Source organism: Urocampus carinirostris, chromosome 9 (assembly GCF_059441175.1).
Source record: "Urocampus carinirostris isolate Australia breed hairy pipefish chromosome 9, RoL_Ucar_1.0, whole genome shotgun sequence".
Taxonomy (NCBI): domain Eukaryota; kingdom Metazoa; phylum Chordata; class Actinopteri; order Syngnathiformes; family Syngnathidae; genus Urocampus; species Urocampus carinirostris.
In genome coordinates, this window is record NC_142357.1 from 14,010,358 (window position 1) to 14,016,357 (window position 6,000).

Genomic DNA, 6,000 nt, shown 5'->3' on the forward strand with positions numbered 1-6,000 from the left:
ACATCTACTGGTCAAATAATACACACTGTCCATTTAAGGTAAGACCATGTGGTTTTCTGTTTTGAACATGTACTAGTTGATTATTTAATAGTAATACAGTTTTTCACACAATTTCCACTACAATTCGCCGGATGTGTAGATAATGAAATTTATTGAAGTAAAGGTTGGCTCTAATGCAATTGGGAGATCAATACAAATCTGAAAATGAGTCTTAAACAGATTCTGTTATTCATCGAGTTGGTTTGGAGGGGAGGTTGGTTAAACTGACACTGTAATATCTGACCACTAGATGTCGCTGTATTTTGTAGTGCAACCAAAAAACGAGTGGAATTCCTGTGCTGTGACGTTTCTATTAGATAGAAGGGTTGAAAAACAAAATACAATTTAAGATTCTCAGTGAATCTCTATATGTTCTTACGGAATGTCAATATTCATGCATCCACAGGAGGCACTCAAATTACATGTGACAGAAAAAGGGCAGTGCGGCGGCGCAGTGGTTAGCGTGTTTGCGGCACAGTTCTAAGGTCTTGGGAACCCCCTGTGTGGGTTCAAATCCAGCTACCGGACTTACTGTGCGGAGTTTGTATGTTCTCCCCGTGCTTGCGTGGGTTTCCTCCGGGCACTCTGGTTGCCTCCCACATCCCAAAGACATGCATTTCAGGTGGATTGGCCGGTCCAAATTGTCCCTAGGTGTGAATGAGCGAGTTGTCTGTCCCTGTGTGCCCTGCGATTGGCTGGCAACCAGTTGAGGGTGTCCCCTGCCCACTGTTCGATGGTTGCAATGTAAAACCCTGTTTTACATTGACAGCACCCCGCGACCCTACTGAGGATAAGCGCAGCTAATGAGATGAGATGAGTGTAGAAACAACTTAACCTGAAGGCATCTCTGTGTAAAATGTTTAGTGTCATTTTAAGGAAAAAGCGCAGTTTGAGGAGATTTTACATCAGGCGTGTCCATAGTCCAGCCTAGGGGTCAGTTATGTCGTGATCAAAATGTTTACTGGCCCCTTGGCCTCTGTGATAAAAATGAATAATATGTGGCCCGCCAGTAATGTTGACCGAAGGATAAAATACATTTGTACGAAAAAAAAATCACAATGTCACCAGATAATGGCCGTAGCCTTTTAACCCCCTTGCCCTTAGATTTCTGTGAGAATTTAAGCCCCATTACCTCCATTTCCGACACGAAGACAGTAAATAAAGAAAAGGAAAGTTGACTGTGAGGGCCATCGCTTCCAAGACAAGTGAAAATTGGAATATTTTTTCAGCTAAAATCCGAAACAACTGTGTCTGCCCAATTTGCCAAGTGTTAGTGGCTATTTCCAAAGAACAAAAGGCACTGCCAGACGGAACATGCTGACAACAAAAATCTAACTGGAAGCGAACGTTCTGAAATGGTAAAGCAACTGGAAGTTGTTTTAACGGCACAGCAGCACTTTTTTTACAAGATCCTACAAGTCAAATGAAAGGGCTATAAAGGCAAGCTACGAGGCCTCAATGGGGGTGAATTTGTTAAAGACTGTTTAAAGCAACCCTGGCTGAATAGTCTGCCCTCGCACATTTTCAGCTTACCAAATCTGGCCAGCTTTCTAAAAAACTCTCATGATGACTGATTAATTTCACCTGTGACTGCCTGTTTGGCGCCAGCCACTGCTGGCTTCCTGATTGGTTCCCCGTCCTACTTAAGCTCCGTCCTTTCACTCGCCTGTTGTTAGTCCGTCAGCGAACCTCTGTTTTCACAAGGCAACCATATTTTGACTCTGACTCCCGTCTGTCCCGTTTTTCACCCGTTTTCCACCCGTTTTCCACCCGTCCGTTCCTGATTCCCCTGTTTGACTCCGGCTACGACACGTTTTTTGACCTCGACCACGTTTTGATCTCCCGTCCCGGCCAACGACCCGTTTGTTGACCCTGACCACGTTCTGATCTCCCCTCCCGGCTAACGACCTGTTTTTCCGTTTACTACGCTACGATTTTCCCGCTCCGGAAGATCCACTTCCGCATTCGTAACACGGTCCGATTCTGTGAGCGTCTCTGCCTTTCCTCTATATCTCAATAAACTTGTGATTAATGTACGCATCTGGGTCCTCCTTCCGTTCTGGTCGTGACAAAACCCTGTTTTACAATGACCAAAGGGTTAGTAAAAATAAACAATGCATCTCACCATAAAGAATACTATTTCATACGTTGTTTGAATTAAGGAAGTGCTGGAACTATTTTTTTTATTCTAAATTAGGGGGTACGCATTTTGCCTTTTTTCTCACTGACCCTAAAAATGTCGCATTCATCACATCGAGATGCCAACATATTGTATATTTCACTGGTGACGTGCAGTCAGGAGAGGCATGTGAGACTGTGCCTCCCCTGTCGTCATGAAATCTAAGACTAGAAATGTATTAAATGCTTACATTTATAAAATCTAAATCTCCTTTAGTGTCACAATTTTTCTGATTTTTTTCAAAATCACTGCCCTAAATATTCTTAATAAAATGATTATGTTAAATATTACTGTGCCGAGTGTCTGCAGATACTGAGTGAGGCAAGACATTTTCTTGCCAAATGGTAGAGAGGGATAGTGAGACCAAGAATTATTATTTTGTGCACACTTCAGCCCAAACACTATAATTAGTCATAGTAGTAGCAAGCTAAGAACAAGTCAAGCCATCCAATCATTTTTTTCTTGTTTGATGTATTTTTTCATATGTATTGATTCATTTGCGCCTCGGCCGAGTCATACCTAATTGGTATAATGGCGGCGCCCTCTGTTGGCTGCGGCTGCATCGACTCGCTACAACGGGTCAGGTGTATCGACATTTCGTTCTGTGTACATTGTTACAAAGAATGACAATACAAAGGAAATTATTATTATTATTATTATTATTTTTCCCCAAAGAGCTGCAAATAAACTTCATTTATAAGTTAAGGTAAGACAATATTTTTTTCAATTCTACAGTTCATATATTGCTTTCTTGCTCCATCTATCAAATGATGAATATGATGTAGGTTCATTTATTCGTAACTCTGACTGTGCCTCAACAGGCTTGAACCTCACCGCACATCACTGTATTTCACTTTGGCAGGCAGCAATGTAGGTCTATTACTATAATAGTTATTTTTATTTGGCATTGAGTCAGCCCTACAATAACTGAATTTGCTTTCCCGTATGTTTGAATTCCTCTGGATTCAAATGTCACTCAAGCAGCATTAGTTAGCATTTAACGCTAACCGTTGTGAACTATGCATCTGGATACAACCACATCAAAAGAGACCATTGACAACTTCTGTATATACATATACATACAGTAGTCTTTATTTTTCTCTGTATATATAGTATAATAGTAAAACAAACAGTGCTTGTCTGTAAGCTCAGCAGCAACCTGAAATCCCCTGCATGTCTTCTCCCGTCTAATGTTGCTACAGTTCTTTCATGTTCAGACATTTTCACCACACACAAAGATGGCGTCCCCTTCAACTCAATACTGACATCTAAATTGCCGTTTACCTTGACGGTTTCCCAGGCTGCAAATCCACATTGAAAAAAGTGGGAAAACAGGACAGGAAGGACCTTCAATTTTCATATGACATTTACTTGCTTTGCCCTGTTATTGTTGCTGTCTCTATGGAGATGAAAATGAAGTTATACGTTGTTTGAATTCAAATTCATGCTGTGGGTCAGTAATGCTCATCATGACTCACAGGTTGAAATGTTGAAAGGTGCACCGCACACGTTGATATTTGTGGGACCTTTTTTTCAAATGCTTTTCTGATTTAGTTTGGGTAAATAGTTGCATTTACACAATATAATAATATTTATTTTTATTATTCTGTCAAAATTTACCAGAAATAGGCCTATAAACAATGTCGCCAGTTTAACTCAAAGTACAGTGTTCCCTTTACATACAAGCTCATCTAGTTACAAAAATGATGTACGAGATGCCTTTCGAGCAAATACTAGCCCGGCATACAAGAGAACGCTAATACTAGAGTTTGGTGCTGTTGTTGTTGTTTTTTTTTTGTTTTTTTTTTGTTTTTTTACCACAATGCATTTTTTTTGTGTTTTTTTTTTAGTTCTGGTAAAAGAAATGGTAAGATTTTTTTCCGAGAAAAAAAAGATATCATTTGAAATGTAGCAAGAAATAATTGTCACGGTTGTCCATTGCCCTCACTAGGGCCTGCTCGCCAATTTCTGCTCGTTGCCTGATTGGCTTTCCTCCCATTTCAACTCAGGGCTCTCATTCACTCCTTATCAGTCTGTCAACGAACCTCTGCACTTATTCATGTATCCAGTATCGATCCCGCCTGTCTTGTCCTGTTCGGCATCTTATTCCAGTCTCCAGTATCCGGTATTGATCCCGCCTGTCTCGTCCTGTCCAGTATCTTGCTCCAGTCCCCAGTATCAGGTATCGATCCCATCTGTCTCATCCTGTCCGGTATCTTTTTCCAGTCTCCAGCATCCAGTATTAATCCCGTCTGTCTTGTCCTGTCCGGTATCTTGCTCCAGTATCCAGTTTCGATTCCGCCTGTCCTGTCCGGTATCTTGCTCCAGTCTCCGGTATCTGGTATCGATCCCGTCTGTCTCGTCCGGTCTGGTATCTTTCTCCATTATCCTGTATCAATCCCGTTTGTCCTGCCATGTCCGGTATCTTGCTCGTGTATCCAGTATCCGGTATCAATCCCGCCTGTCCCGTCCTGTCCGGTATCTTGCTCGCGTATCCGGTATCGATCCCGTCTGTCTTGTCCTGTCCAGTATCCTGCTCGTGCAACCAGTATCCGGTGTCGGCCTTTTCCTGTCCGGTATCTTGCTATTTTATCCAGTATCCGGTGTCTGTCCTGCCCTGTCTGGTATCTGCTCGTGTATCCTGTATCTGGTATCGATCCCGTCTGTCCTGTCCTGTTTCGATCTCTTCTGCCCAGCCATCGGATTTTAGGTGGCCGGAAATGGATTAATTGATTTTCAGTTGATTCTTACAGGGGGAATTTGTTCACGATACAAAAAAATGCTAGATACGAACTTGACCACACAAGGCTACTTTTGGGGTATTCTGACTCTTTTCCCACTTTTTGTAAATATGTGGTGAAAGTTACACTTTGATGTGCTTGTCAACATAATACTCATGTGTATAGTGGTGTGGGGAAAAACGTAAACACTCCATATGATTTCCTTTTCTTTACAGAGAAGCTCAATTACATTATTGATCTACCAAAAGAAGGAATACAACACAACTTACCCCTGATTTTGTAAAAAAAGACAATCACTTTAAAATGTAATGTTTTTTTACATGATTCTGGCAACTACAGAACAAGGGCAGAAGGTGTGGAAAAAAACAACAGAGTAACTTCAGAGTAATGTATACGTTCCTCCTATATGTCACAGATGGCAGGATTTCAGCTGGGTTTATATAGGAAAGCCACCAAGGAGCTGTATTGATTCGGACGAGTGCTGCTCTTTGCGGCTGAGCTCCGCGGGATTGCCAAACGTACCCATGCAGAGACGTGGAGGGAGGAATTGCTGTTATACAGTAGACACATCCACATAATATGCCTTTGTCGACAACCATTTAAAAGGAATCATTTTCAGTAACGTGTTCGTGGTACTGAAAGATGTCGAGGAGCCACTATAGTCACTTTACATTGTCTTCAATGTAAGTCAAGTCAAGTCATGTTTATGTGATAGCCCTTAATCACAAAGAGTCTCAAAGGGCTGCACAGGCCAAAGATTATTGCAAACCACACAATATTATTACGCCATCCCATGATCTAAAACCTACATGGGGGCAAGGGAAAACTCAAAAACCTCAACATGAGGAAAATGAAGAAAACTTGAGAAGGGACCGCTCATGAGGTAATCCTCCTTCCAGGATGACCAGGCTGCAATGGATGTTGCAATAACAAATAATACACAGATATTGTCAACATAAAATATAGGTTGTTCATATGCTATAGAATATAAGTGTGTTTTAAGCCTAGATTTAAACAGTTCCACTGAGGTTGCAGATCGAA